This window comes from Myotis nattereri (genome assembly GCF_964212035.1).
Source record: "Myotis nattereri genome assembly, chromosome: 3".
Taxonomy (NCBI): domain Eukaryota; kingdom Metazoa; phylum Chordata; class Mammalia; order Chiroptera; family Vespertilionidae; genus Myotis; species Myotis nattereri.
This window is the reverse complement of record NC_138077.1, coordinates 190,153,878-190,169,470: the sequence shown is the minus strand read 5'-3', so window position 1 is coordinate 190,169,470 and position 15,593 is coordinate 190,153,878. Positions and strand designations below refer to the sequence as shown.

The window sequence follows — 15,593 nt, the reverse complement described above, 5'->3', positions numbered from 1 at the left end:
AAATTTAAATCGGCTCTGAGTGCCTGACCTCCCTGACACTTTGTGTGGCAAGGAGATGGGAGCAGGACGGGAAGGGCCAGGAGGCGACAAATCCGTGGTGGCACTGCTGGCAGAAGTGTCCCAAGCACAACTTGGAATTGGAATTGGGACGGGGAGCCTCTAGCCAGGATTTGGAGAACGCTGGGTGCCGGACAAGAGGCGCCTCCTTAGTAACCCCCTCCCCACCTCCAGGCTGGGTGGGGCTTTGGGGCCGGAGGGCGGGCCACCGGACATCGCAGGCCCCGGGCTGTGCGCAGGAAGCGGCGGCCCGGGCCGTCCTGGAGCTTCAAAGCGGCGGAAGGGAGGGAACAGCCCGCACCTGCATTGTGCAAGCCCGGCTCCCCGCAGAGTCGCCGCGGACCCTTGGCGCTGAGATCCTGGCCTGCGCGGCTAGGGCCCGGCCCTCGGCTTTCAGGCAGGTAGTGACTGGACACAGAAGACTCTCTGCACGTTCGTCCATTTATTTCTACATTCACTCATTCATGCATCCAGCGGTTATCCAGCTCCCGCAGGAGCTGGTGAGCGGAACAGTCCGTGATTCCAAGGGCCTTCACAGTTCGCGGCTCTGTGGTCAGATGGCTGGGTCGGAAGCCTGGCTCCTTCACTCGACCAGCTGTGTAATTTAGGCAAATTACTTACCCTCTGGCGTCAGCGGATGGAGAGCTGGATTAAATGCGTGGGGGACTTGTGATCCATTACTTCCTTGAGTGTTGGATTTAAATGAATCCACGTGAAGCACTTGGAACCATGTCGTGCCTGCAACGACCAAGCATTCATTAAATGTAGGATTTTTTAAAAAAAAATGCTCTGCAACTTACCAAGTTAATTTTTTTAATTTATTGATTTTTATTATTATTATTATTTTTAATATATTTTATTGATTTTTCACAGAGAGGAAGGGAGAGAGATAGAGAGTCAGAAACATCGATGAGAGAGAAACATCGATCAGCTGCCTCCTGCACATCCCCCACTGGGGATATGCCCGCAACCCAGGTACATGCCCCTGTCCGGAATCGAACCTGGGACCCTTCAGTCCGCAGGCCCACGCTCCATCCACTGAGCCAAACCGGCCTCGGCTAATTTATTGATTTTTAGAGAGAGAGAAACATCGAATTGTTGTTCCACTTATTTATTTATTTATTTAAAATCCTCACCCGAGGATATTTTTTCCATTGATTTTAGAGAGTAGCAGAGAGAAGGAAAGAGAAAGAAATATCAGTGTGAGAGAAACACATCTGTTGGTTGCCTCCTGCACGTACGTGCCCTCAGGGTCCTGGCTGGGAAGGAGTCTGCAACTGAGGTATGTGCCCTTGACTGGACTCGAACCTGGGACCCTTAGGTAGATGGACACTCTATCCACTGAGCCAAACTGGCTAGGGCATTCCACTTATTTATGCATTCTTTGGTTACTTCTTGTATGTACCCTGACCGGGTCCAACCCCCAACCTTGGCTAATCAGGATGACATTCTAACCAACTGAGCTGCCCCGCCAGGGCTAGGATTTTTAAAAAATAGTTTTTATTATTGCAAAAGGCCATCTTAAGAGTCCTGTGAAAGATGTACTGGAAGGGCCCAAAGTTATATACTGAAGGTCTGAACAGTGGATTTAAGATGATTTTTAAAAGTTTTTTTCTTGTTTGTTTTTTTAGCCAAACTGACAAATATACAGGGGAGCAACATCTCATATGCTCTCAGATTTAAAGATTTTTAAAAGCTAATATCCAACATTAAAAAATTGTGACATTTCATCTAAAACTCAGATTTGGTCTTAAACGATCCAAGGCCTAGGAAGCTTGTGTTTCATAAGCTGCTATTGGGTGTTTTGCTACAGGCAGTCTCTCTCTCTCTCTCTCTCTCTCTCTCTCTCTCTCTCTCTCTTTTACAGTACATTTTTGTATGCCTTTTGCAAAGTGGTGTTAATTATACCAGAAAAAAACTCTTGGGCAATTCCACTGTTGCAAGGGTCTGCAAGGCAAGTTTATTTCGAAAGGCAGACGTTGTAATTATTGATTGCTTGATTTTAAAATGCTGCCTTTTGGGACAACTAGTAAAAGATTTCTCAAATATGACAGAATGGGACAGTCTGTGCCATTGGAATCCCCTGAATCAAAGAAAAGATCTGTATGCCATTGACTTTTCCCAGTGAGGCTAGAGGCCAGAAGCTAGTGAGTGGGTGGGAGGTGGGCAGTCCTGACCAGGAAGTGGAGTGGAGGTAGAGGGAAGGAGCAGGCAGATGACAGGCACTTAGTAGAACTGACAGGATGTGGGGTATGAAGGAAAGAGCGGAGGCTGGGCTGACTCAGGTTTCTGGCCTGGAACAGTGGGTGGGAGGTAGACCCATTCACTCACTGACTTGCGGTTCAGAGGAAAAGAATGAGTTTGCTTTTAGCCATGGGGGTTCTGAGAGTCTGGGTCTGTTATGAGGAGATTAGTGGTCTGGTGGTCAGGAGAGGGAGCTGGGCTTAGATGTGCCTTGGGGAGACGAGAGGCCTGGGGAGTGGGTGAAATCACCCCAGGGCTGTGTGGGATGAGCAGGAGGCCTAGGATGGACCTTGAGGTCCTGTTTACAGTAAGGGATTAAGGATGATTAAGGGATTGGATTAAGGACTTTAAGGGATTGGAAGGATAGTAAAGGAGAGGAAGAGGAGTTTGAAAGACTGCAATACCCAACTGCCTCCTCAGATGGTTTCAGCCTTCATCCTGCAGGACTGGACCCTGGCAAACCTCACTGCAGAGGTGGACTGAGGAATAAGTGGGCAGAAGGGATTCTGACTGGAGCCTGCTGCAACCCAAATGAAAGGGGAAGAGGGGCAAGACCCCAGGCTCCTGCCTGCCTCCCAAGGTCACTCGGTGGGCTTCTGGGACACTATTGGGAAGGGGATCTCAGAGGAAGGGCCATGCTGTGCCTCACTGGCTGGACAGAGAGCAAACAGGGCACCCAGGACATTCTTCTTAACTGAGGGGCAGTTGGGTGGCCAGGGGTGCCAGTAGCTGCCACGTGGTAGGATACCTGCAGGTCAGGCTAAGGAGCCCCATCCCTTGTGCCCAGCGTGTATTGTGATTGTCATTGATAGAGGCCAGCCGACTTGCTTGGGAGCCAGAAATTTGGGCTAGGGCAGGGCTGAGCTTGGAACATGCATTGACTCTTACTATGTGCTAGATACCGCACACGTTTCCTCTAATGAGAACCTTATGGAGGAAATAAAATTCCCCCCATTCTACAGAGGAGGAAACTGACGCTCAGAGTGCATAGCAACATTCCAAGGACACGCAACTGCTGGGAGGCAGAGTTGGGAGGACAAGGAGCTCAGGCTCTGCTCCTAGGGTTTCTCCTACGGTAGCCCCTCTGCTGCCATGGCCTCTCAGCCGCCTGGACCCCTGGGCTCTACCTTGGGTGTCCTCCCAGCCTCCACTCTCTCCCTCACCCTCAATCTAAAAAATGATCACCAAATCCTGCCCCCTCTACAGATCTTGCATCTGTTCCCTCTGTCCATTCCTGGAAGGCTGTGGCTTTTTTTCCAAACAATATGAGAAGGTTTATTTTAAAAGTCACAGAGGTGGAAGGGAGCTGTAGGAGAAATGGGCTCAGAAACAAGTTACAGAGGCAAAAGACGCGCCTTTGGAGCTTCGGAGAGGGCAAGGGAAAGGTAACATGCCTAGGGAGAAGAACGGGGTGGGGAGAGGCACAGGCATGCTCCCAAGAGGGAGAGCTGCCCTGGAGGCATTGCCCCTGTTTGGGCCTCATGATCTGCTCTGGCTATTACATCAGCCTCCGCTTTGGTCTCCCTGCCTGCCAGTTCTCCCACCCCCATTCTTTCTCCACATCAGCAGCTAGAGGCTCTTTTAAAGCACAAGTCTGGCCTGGCTGGTGTGGCTCAGCAGTTGAGCGTCGACCTATGAACCAGGAGGTCAAGCTTCGATTCCCTGTTGGGGCACGTGCCAGGGTTGTGGGTTGCAGGTTCCATCCCCGGTGGGAGGGAGTGCAGGAGGCAGCCGATTGGTGATTCTCTCTCATCACTGATGTTTCTGTCCCGTCCCCCCCTCTCTCCCTTCCTCTCAGAAATCGATAAAAATATATTTTAAAAATAAATAAATAAAATGAAATATAAGTCTGACCATGTCCTTCTTAATACTTGCCAAGGATGGCCGGGTGCCCTTTGATAAAAATCCAAATTCCTGTGCAGGTGGGCTCTGATCACCAGCCTCAGCAGCCGCATGTTCACTGGCTCCCCTGGCCTGTTCCAGCCAAATATGCTAGTTCACCCTCCTCTGAACAAGCCGGGAGCTGGGCTTTCTCACCTCTGGACCTTTGCTCCCACTGCCTACTCTGCTGACCACAATCTCCCTCATCCATCTCCGCCGACTAAAGTCGGGCTTGCTCCGTAGAAGGCCCCTTTGCCAGAGCCTAGTGTGCCTTGGATTAAACTTCTCTGTGTTCCTATCTCTCTTTCCTACTGAGCAGCATGAGCTCTTGTGTGTCCCTCCCTCTGCGCCCAGCATAGTACCTGAAATGCTGGGGAGGCTCTGTAAGTGTGGGGTGGGAACACCATGGCCTCCATCTCCCATCCTCTCCAACCTGGCCTCTGGCTCCTGGTTCAATCCCTCGCCCTGGCCTGGGTTCACACCAGTGGTGATAATAGCTCCAGGTCAGGCTCTTGGCTCACTTCCAACTCTGATTCTAGCTCTGATTTACTTCAAGCTTTAGCTCCAGCTCCTGGTCTAACACTAACTTTGACTCAATATCCAGGACTCAATGTTTAGCCCAGGGGTCCTCAAACTACGGCCCCCGGGCCACATGCAAATACAAATATTGTATTTGTTCCCATTTTGTTTTTTTACTTCAAAATAAGATATGTGCAGTGTGCATAGGAATTTGTTCATAGTTATTTTTTTAAACTATTGTCCGGCCCTCCAACGGTCTGAGGGACAGTGAACTGGCCCCCTGTTTAAAAAGTTTGAGGACCCCTGGTTTAGCCTATGGCATTGGGTCTAAACTTACAACCCATCCAACTGCTTCCTACTCTCCTGACCCCCAGCTTCACTTTCCTGGGCTGACGTTTCCTGCTTTCCTGATTAGGAGGAGGGAGAGCAAGAGAAGACTAGAACAGAGCTCCATGCAGCCTCCCCACTTCTGGGATAACCCCAGCCTTGGAGCCACCTTGCTGGAGCATCCTGGCCCAACCTCAGGCCCCTGACCACTGCTGCGGGAACAAATAATCCCAGGTTCACAGCATTTGAACCATTTACTGGCTGTAAGGATTTAAGCACCTCCTTGGGCCCCTATTCTGCTCCAGCCGAACAAGCCCGGAGCTGGGCTTTCTCACCTCTGGACCTTTGCTCCCACTGCCTACTTCTATGAAATTGGATAACAGATGATGTAAGAAAGACAAGAGACAATGCTGTGGAGGTCTGGGCATGGCGCCTGAAACAGTGTAGATGTCAATAACCTTGTGGGCCTTTGCGCTTCACCCTGTCCCCAGGTTCATGAGGTCAGCTCCTGCAGGTGCCCAGCACATTTCACAGAGCCCATTACATAAGGGCTTTTCTGTAACTATGATGTTGGTGGGCCTGGCACAGCCTTGTTTCCTGGCTTCAAGCTTGGACTGTTGTCCCTGGGGCCTCTTGGCCAGTAGGGGCAAGGCCAAGGCACTATACTGGATCCCCTGCCCAGAACTGCATGTCCCTGATGTCAGGAGTAAATACAGACCCAGAAGGTACTGGGGGAAAGGCTGGTCTCCCCTCTGTGGCTCTCCCTTGTTGTGGGTTGAATAAAAGTATTTGGATCGGGGAAGTATGGGTGCTTCCTTCTCACCTCTGATTGTCTTGCTGAATTTCTGTCTCATCAAAGCTGAGAAGACAAGAATTCCAATGGATAAGGGAACTTGGGGACCCTGCCCCTCAAACACAGGAATCAACAGTGGAGGTCAGGGTGTCATCTGGAGATGAGAGAATGTATATGTATGGATGTATGTGTGGCATGGTGTGTGGTAAGTATAGTCATGTAAGAATATCATGTGTAGTATGTATATGTCTGTATGTCATGTGTGTGTGTCTATAAGTGATGTGGGTAGTTGGAGGGCTGTGCCTATATGTAGCATGAGTATGGTACATATATGTGACTTTTGTGTATTACTATCTATATATGTGGTGATAGATGTAGACCTGGGTATGTGATGTAAACAATGTGTGTTGGTGTATCTATATGTGATGCGTGTCTCATGTGAAGTAGGACGAGTGTGAGCTGGAGAGTTGTGTTAGGCAATGGGGAAGTGTTGGTGTGTTTGGGATTTCCTGCTAAACTCTCTGAGGTGGCAAGGTTATTGTCCATTCGCTGCAGGGGTATTAGGGGCAGAGTAAGGGGGTTGGGCCTATTCTCTAAAGATCCAACATCCTCCACACCCAGCTAACCGCCCTGCCCTGATGTCTGTAAATACTCCAGGGAAATAAATATAACCTTTGGAAGTCTTGGTGATGTGTCTGGGAGAACGCTCCAGCTGGTAGCTCATGTGGGCAATGCCCTGCCTTTGACCAGAGGTGAGGTCAGTGAGGTCAATGGCCTTGCTGCCACTAACAGGTCCTAGATGATTGCCTCACTGTTGTCTCAGTATTGCAGCCCTGCTCCAGAGCTTCCAGAGACTCCCTGTTGATTGGCATCTCTAGAAACTCCAGGCCCAAGAAGGAAAGTTTAGGGATGTGTAAGGCCAGGCCACACCCAGGCTTCTGAGCTCTGGAGGAACCTAATTTTAACCCCAGCTGTCTCCTCCCTGCTCCACCTCTAGAGGTGCCTCCCCTCTCAGAATGACTCCTTAGATTATGTGATCCTGCCTGTGTCTCCCATCGTTCCCAGATACGCACTCCCTGCTGGGGACACCCAAATTGCATTTTCAAGAAGGCACTCTGCAGTCTACTGCCAAAAACACTCTACTCTGCCCTGCTAGCTCGGATTCATCCCTCAAAATTCAGGTTAACTGTCAGAATGCTTTCTGAGGCTGAAACTACTAGTTGTTCCCTAATATCCATCCATGATCCTGCTTGTCCTTAGTCATAAAACTCTGCTTTTTAGCTGGGCACAAGGTTGGCCTGGAGTAAAAACCGTATTTCCCAGAATTCCTTGCAGCTAGGCATGGCTTTCACTTCTTTGCACTAAGTGCTGGTCAATAGAAGTTGTGAGCAGAAGAGTTTTGTGTAACTTCCAGAAACTACTTTTACAGGGAAAGTGTGCTATTTTCACACCTTCCTCCTTTAAAAAAATGTTTTTTATTAATTTGAGAGAGAGACAGAGGAAGAGAGAGAGAGAGAGAAAGAGGCATCAATGGGCTACCTCCTACACCCCCCCTACTGGGGATCCAGCCTGCAACTGGCTCATGTGCCCTAACCAGGAATTGAACTGGCGACCTCTGGGTGCATGGAATGATGCTCAACCAACTGAGCCAGGGCCACACCTTCCTCCTTCAGACTGGCAGAATGCAAATGTGATGACTAGAGCTTGAGCAGCCATACTGGACAATGAGATAGAAGCATCATGTGAGGGATGGCAGAAGGCGGTAGAGCTATAGAGCTGGGTTCTAATGATTATGGATCCACCATACTAGCTTTGGAATAGTTAATTCCTGCCTTTTAACTGCTTGTAATGACTGTTATTTAGGGTTTTCTGTCATCTACAGCCAAACCCAAGCCTAATTGATACACTTTTTTATTAAGAGACTAGAGGCCCAGTGCACAAAAATTTGTGCACTGGTGGGGGAGGAGGGTGGGGGGGGGGTGTCCTTCAGCCCCACTTGTGCCCTCTCACAGTCTGGGACCCCTTGGGAGATAACCACCTGCTGGCTTAGGCCCACTCCCCAGGTGGCAGATGGCAGGCCCGATCCCTCGGTGCCTGCCCCGCCTCCCTCCGTCATGCACACGGCAGGGCCGATCCAGGGTTTGAGGCGCCGCCCTGGCTTGGGTTGCACACAGGACGCCCGAATGGCGGCCGTGCGGGCTGGCCAATTGCTGCTGCACCGCCTGGCCGCCCCAGGTCAGGTTGCACACGGACACCTGCCGCCCCGGGAAGCAGATAGCAGGGCCGGATGGTGGCAGAGCAGGCGGGATGGCGCTGTCCTGCCCTGCCTGCAGTATTCAAATTAGCCGCCATCTTTGTTGGCAGTTAATTTGCATATCGTGCTGATTAGCCAATGGGAGACGTAGCGAGGGTATGGTCAATTACCATGTTTGTCTATTATTAGATAGGATTTTCTCGCTTTAGCTGGTTTTTCTCAGTGGATAGAGCATCAGCCTGAAGGGTCCAGGGTTTAATTCAGGTCAAGGGCACATGCCTGGGTTGTGGGCTCGATCCTCAATAAGGGGTGTGCAGGAGGCAACTGATCAATGATTCTCTGTCATCATTGTTGTTTCTACCTTTCTCTCCCTCTCCATTCCTCTCTGAAATCAATAAAAATATATATTTTAAAAAAAGAGATTTTCTCGCCCTGGCTGATTTGACTCAGTGGATAGAGCGTCAGCCCACATACTGAAGGGTCCTAGGTTTGATTCCGGTCAAGGGCATGTATCTTGGTTGCAGGCTCAATCCCTGGCCCTAGTCGGGGCTTGTATGGAAGGTGGCCAATTGATGTGTCTCTCTTATATCCATGTTTTTCTTTCTGTGTCTCTCCCCTTTCCTTCCACTCTCTCTAAAAAATAAATTGGAAAAAATATTCTCAGGTGAGGATTAACAAAACAAAAAACAAAAAGGATAGAGAGACACTGAACAGACTGTCCAACCTCAGAGGGAAGGCAGGGGAGGGGGAGGGGGGGTAAGAGATCAACCAAAGAACTTGTATGCATGCATATTAACATACACATGGACACAGACACTGGGGCAGTGGGGGCTTGTCCTGGGGGATGGGAGTGGCCGGAGAGGGATCAATCGAGGAGAAAGGAGACATATGTAATCCTTTAAACAATAAAAAAAAAGAAATTTTCTTTTATTTTAAATCCTCACCATAGAATATGTTTTTTAAAAAAACACAAGAATATATTTTTTAAAATATATTTTATTGATTTTTTACAGAGAGGAAGGGAAAGGGATAGAGAATTAGAAAGATGGATGAGAGAGAAACATCCATCAGCTGCCTCCTGCACAACCCCTACTGGGGATGTGCCCACAGCCAAGGTATATGCCCTTGACCGGAATCGAACCTGGGACCTTTAAGTCCACAGGCTGACGCTCTATCCACTGAGCTAAACTGGTTACGGCCAAAATAATATTTTTATTGTATTTATTTTTTAAAATATGTTTTTATTTATTTCAGGTAGAGGAAGGGAGAGGGAGAGAGAGAAAGAAACATCAAGGATGAGAGAGAATCATGATCAGCTGCCTCCTGATGCCTTCCACTGGGGATCAAGCCCACAACCCAGGCATGTTCCCTGACCAGGAATCGAACCATGGCCTCCTGGCTCATGGGTTGATGCTCAACCGTTGAGCCACACCAGTGGGGCTGGTATATTTTTATTAATTTTAGAGAGACAGGAAGGGAGAGAGAGAGAGAGAGAGAGAGAGAGAGAGAGAAACACTGATGTGAGGAACATCGATCAGTTGCCTCCCGTAGTACCCTGACAGGGGATCGAACCCACAACCTGGGTATGTGCCCTGCCAGAGTCAAACCCTCAACATTTGGTGAACTGGGACAATATTCCAACCAACTGAGCCACCCGGCCGAGGCCTACACTTTAATTGGCTCAGATGTTTCTTCTCTTGTCCCCTCAGCTCTCTGCCAAGACACTCCAGTCTAATTTCCTAGCTCTATCTGCTCACAAGACCCTGAGCTCAAACAGGCAGGGTTCATGTCATTCACCAAGCACAGTGTGTAACAAAACAAAAAATTTAGTTATGTATTAACAGCTATGTGAAATTCACGATCAGGCATCCAGATTTGGGTGGAGCTATAGATTGGGGAGTTTTAAGTATAAATATGATCGCTACAGGGATGGGAGAAAATGGGGTAAAGAGGAAAGAGGAGCAAAGAAAGAAGTCCTTAGACCTTTAACACTTAAGGTCATGTGAGTAGAAAAAGACCTAGAACAAGGCTGAGAAAAGCAGTAAGTTGACAAGGACTGGGCAAAGGGCTTCGGAGCAGGTGAGCTCAGAGAGAACATGTGATCATGTGGTTTCCTCCAGCAGCTCGCAGTAGCCTGAGATAGGAGCAGAGAAGGAAATCAGCTGGGTCTGACCCACGATGAAGGCAGGGGAAGGTGCTGGCAAGAGAAATGCCAGCCCTATGGCAGGTAAAACTAGGAAGTGCTGGTAGGTTGGGTGAGGATAGAGCGGTGGAGGGATGGGGTTGAAAAACAGGTGATGTGGACCTGCGGGCATGCGCGAGCTGAAGGGAATTTGACATTTTTTCAGGGCCCAACCAGGGCATGCCATGCCTGGGATAAAATCAAGGCCACCAAGTAGTTGTTCTGGTTCTGCAGAACCTCAGCCTCCTTCAAAATCTTTCCCGAAGAGCTTTGGGAATCCCAGGGGCTTTTCATATATGCCCAGAGTTCCTTCATGAGGCTTGCTTCCCATTTCTCTTGTCTTGCTCAAGAGAAGCCGACTCTTGTCATGCTAATACCCAATGAAGGCTCTGCTGCTGGTGAAGCTTAAGGGGGGCTGATGTGACTGCTGGTGCTCACCTGAGAGGCCACCCCTGACCAAAGTTAAGGGCACTACTGTTGAAGGAAGCGGTGGTCAAGGGCTCAGGATTCTAGAGTCCAGGACATCTGGGTTTCCATCCTGGCTTTGCCATTCACCGGTTCTGTGACCTTGAGCAAGTTGACTAACTTCTCTGAGCATAGATTTCCTTACCTGCACGGGAGGCTAATAAAGAACCTACCTCATGGAATTGTGGTGAAGTGAAAATGAGGGGGAAATTTTTTAAATATATATTTTTATTGATTTCAGAGAGAAAGGGAGAGGGAGAGAGAGATAGAAACATCAGTGATGAGAGAGAATCATTGATTGGCTGCCTCCTGCACGCCCCACACTGAGGATCAAGGCCGCAACCTGAGCTTGTGCCCTGACTGGGAACCAAACCTGTGACCTTCTGGTTCATAGGTCGGTGCTCAACCACTGAGCCACGCTGGCCAGGCTGAAAATGAAAAAAGTTTTTTTAAAGAAATTTCTTCTTTTATAAAAAAAATATTTTTTATTAATTTCAGAGAGGAAGGGAGAGGGAGAGCAAGATAGAAACATCAGTGATGAGAGAGAATCATTGATTGGCTGCCTCCTGCACACCCCCTCCTGGGGATCGAGCCTGCAACCCGGGCATGTGCTCTTGACCTGAATTGAATCCAGGACCCTTCAGTCTGCAGGCTGACGCTCTACCCACTAAGCCAAACCAGCTAGGGAAAAAATGAGAACATTTATGTAAACCACTTAGCATAATGCCCAGAATGGGTGGCTAATGAATATTAGCAATTACAAAAATTTTTTGATTAATCTTCACCTGAGGATATTTTTCCATTGATATTTTTTTTTAAGAGAAAGAGAGCCAAAAGGAGGAGGAGAGACAGAAAAACATCGATGTGAGAGAGAGAGACACACATCGGTTGGTTGCCTCTTGCACAGCAACTGAACCTGCAATGAGGCAGGTGCTCTTGACCAGAATTAAACCCGGACCCTGCAGTCTGAGGGCCGACGCTCTATCCACTGAGCCAAACTGACCAGGGCAATGCTTTTTGTTATTTACAGTTGACCCTTAAACAACACATTTGTACTAAATAGGTCCATGTATATATGGACTTTTTTTCAATAAATATACACCTGGCCCTCTATATCCCCATTCCAGGTGTCGAATCCATGGTTGGGAATGTGTGGGTGTGGAGGGCTGACTATATGCATTGTTCCATGCCGTTATTTATTTATTTGTTTGTTTGTTTCACATGGTGGCTGTTTACCACCTTCCTGGGCTTTTTATTGTTGTTGTTTTGTTTTTTTATTGATTTGAGAGAGTAAGGGAGAGAAAGAGAGAAACATCAATGATGAGAGAGAATCATTGATCCGCAATCTCCTGCACACCCCCTACTGGGGATCGAGCCCTGACAGGGAATTGAACCCTGACCTCCAGCTGGTTCATGAGTCAATGCTCAACCACTGAACCACACTGGCCGGACTCTATGCTGTTGTTTTCTTTGTTGTTGTTTTTTTTGAGAGCAAGGAGAGGGATAGAGAGATAGAAACATCGATGAGAGAGACTCATCATTGATCAGCTGCCTCCTGCACACCCCCCACAGGGGATTGAGCCCACAACCCAGGCATGTGCCCTAACCAGGAATGGAACCAGCGGCCTCTTGGTTCCTGGGTCAATACTCAATCACTGAGCTACACCAGCCGGGCATCTATGCTGTTTTTTATAAGGAACTTGAGCATCCCCAAACTTTGGTATTTGCAGGGGGTCCTGAAACCAATTCCTGGTGGATACCAAAGGACTACTGTGGTTAACTTTTAGGGGAATCTAAAGTTATATGTGGATATATATATATATATATATATATATATATATATATTAAACACATAATATACTAAGTAGACTGGATGTCCTTTGGACGAACCTGGGGCTGTGAGGATGTGAGGGAAGCCTGGGGTCCCAGGTGCCAGAGGGAAGCCAGTGCCACCAGCCTAGTCTTGCATGAATTTCGTGCATGAAATTCATGCACATTAAAAAGGAATTAATTAGAGGAAATATTTTAATATTTGCCCTTTCTCTATAATAGAAGTGTCAGAGATGAAAGAAAATTAGTAAAATGTATATGAAAATCTCCCTCCTGTCAAGAGTCTGGGGTGCACCGCAGGACCCAGAGTCAAGTCCCCACCCACCCCGCACTTGCCTCCAAATTGTGCAAGACCCAGACCTGGTGGCCCCACCCCTGTCAAGCCCCGAAGGACAGAGGGCGTGGCCTCAGGTCCCCAGCCCGGCACAAGGGCTCAAGGGCATGATGACCATTTGCATATTAGCTCTTTATTATATAGGATATATATTACTGATTATATATATATATATATATATATATATATATATATATATATTGATTTCAGAGAGAAAGGAAGAGGGAGAGAGAGAGAGAAACATCAATGATGAGGGAGAATCATTGATCAGCTGTCTCCTGCACCCCCCCTAATTAGAATCAAGCCCTCAACCTAGGCATGTGCCCTGACTGGGAATCAAACCATAACCTCCTGGTTTAACCACTGAGCCACACAGATGGGGCCATATGTGGATTTTTGACTGCACGGGGAGGAGATTGGTGCCCCTAACCTCCATGTTGTTCAAGGGTCAACTGTATAATCCTTCTTACATTCACTAACTCATTTAACAAATAAGCTATAGACATTCCCCCACATGTGCCCAGTGCTTCTGCCAAAAGGTATTTCCTGATATTTCCCAACATTTAGCATGTCCCCTCCTCCTGCTGTGGCTTTGCACATGCTGTTTGCTGTGCTTGAATTGCCCTTCACTCCTCATCTGCCTGGCCAATTTGCCCTTTGGGCTAACACTTAGTACCTCAAAGAACTTGCCAAGACTTATCAGGCTGGGTCAGATACTTCCTCTGGGCTTGCACATGACCAGGGCTATCTCATTGCACAACTCCAGGGGGGACCGATCAAATAGAACCCTATTGTTTTGTGACGTGGCAACGTTGCCCATATCTCTCCTCTGTTTCCCTTTATCATAATTTTTATCAGACACTTACTATAATGACTTATTTACCTGTTGATCTCTACCTCTAGACTCTGAACTCCTCGAGGACTCTGTCTGACACAGTGTCAGGACTTAGTGAATGCTCATCTGAATGAAGGGATTCTGCATGCATCCTTTTTTTTTTTAATATATTTTATTGATTTTTTACAGAGAGAAAGGGAGAGAGATAGAGAGTCAGAAACATCGATGAGAGAGAAACATCGATCAGGTGCCTCCTGCACATCTCACACTGGGGATGTGCCCACAACCCAGGTACATGCCCTTGACCGGAATCGAACCTGGGACCTTTCAGTCCACAGGCCGACGCTCTATCCACTGAGCCAAACCGGTTTTGGCAGCATGCATCCTTGCATTTTGGGACTCCCAGTTTGGCTGGGAAGACAGAATGGACAAACATAAAACATGTCAAATATTGAACATGACCAGAAGTTTCACAGCCCTATGTGTTTCAGACCGAGATTTTCTAGAACAGACAAACAGTAAGGGAGGATGAAATGGTCAGAGTGGTGGACTGGGGCTGAGACATAAAGAATGAGTTTGCAGCCCTAGTCGATTTGGCTCAGTGGATAGAGCATTATCCCATGGACTGACGGGTCCCAGGTTTGATTCTGGTCAAGGGCATGTACCTTGGTTGCAGGTACACCGGCCCTGGTTGGGGTGTGTGCAGGAGACAACCAATCAATGTGTCTCTCTCGCATTAATGTTTCTCTCTCTCTCTCCCTCTCTTTTCCACTCTCTCTAAAAATCAATGGAAAAATATCCTCAAGTGAGGATTAACAAAAAAAAGAAAGAATGAGTGTGCACTTGGAAAACCCAATGCCCCGCACTTTGGGTTGCTCTACTCAGAAATGGGAAGAATTCTAGCCTTCCCCCATGATGTTCATCTAGGCCAAAGTGAAGGAAGTAATCTTTTCAAAGTTCTTACAAGAATGTTATATATCTAAGAGGGACCATCATGGGTTGATGCTCTTTGCCAGGCGTCCTGCCCCCGCCTTTTTTAATGCATGCTAATCTGGGGCATGGCTTGAAGCAAGAGGATGTACCCAAAGCAACTGACATTGCTCTAAAAAATAATTTGAGTTATCCCCATTATGGGCAGGGATCAGAGTACAGGGCTCTTAGGAGAGTGTGACCCCACCCAATATGGATTTAGACAATACTGTTCCTGAGAATAAACACTTTTTAAAAACATATATTTTATTGATTTTTTACACAGAGAAAGGGAGAGGGACAGAGAATTAGAAACATTGATGAGAGAGAAACATCAATTCAGCTGCCTCCTGCACACTCCCCACTGGGGATGTGCCTGCAACCAAGGTATATGCCCTTGACCGGGATCGAACCTGGGACCCTTCAGTCCACAGGCTGATGCTCTATCCACTGGGCCAAACCAGTCAGGGCAACACTTTTTTTTTTTGTAGGAGTGTGTGTGTGTGTGTGTGTGTGTGTATGTGTCTGTATTTGATCTACATTTAACCACCCCTCTGTCATCCCCACTTGGCCCAAAAGGCCAAATCTGAACAATGAGGAGGAGGTATAGCTCCTCACTTCTCACTGGCAAAGAGACTTTCAAGAGATGGGACACTGAGAGAAAAAATGCCAAGCCCACCCTAGGTTATTTGGCTGAAGCCCATTTCCTGCACCCCTCCCACCTCCTGCTGTGATGTGCTTTTAGGCTGATAACTCAGATTTGGGGAAGTGTTCTGCTAAGTATTTCTTTTAAAAAATATTTTTTAATTGATTTCAGAGAGGAAGGGAGAGATAGGAGCATCAATGATGAGAATCATTGATCAGCTGCCTCCTGCACACCCCCTTCTGGTGGTGATGGGGAAT

The 15,593-nt window shown here is 47.9% G+C and overlaps 1 long non-coding RNA gene across 1 annotated transcript in view; it reads right to left on the bottom strand.

Annotated features, from left to right (window-relative positions):
* Positions 1 to 719: 719 nt before the first annotated feature.
* Positions 720 to 15,593, bottom strand: part of LOC308515261 — an 85,432-nt gene continuing 70,558 nt past the window's right edge. Inside the window, exon 3 of the long non-coding RNA XR_013995649.1 lies at positions 720 to 795. This is a non-coding gene — a long non-coding RNA (uncharacterized lncRNA). The remainder of the gene's footprint in view (positions 796 to 15,593) is intronic.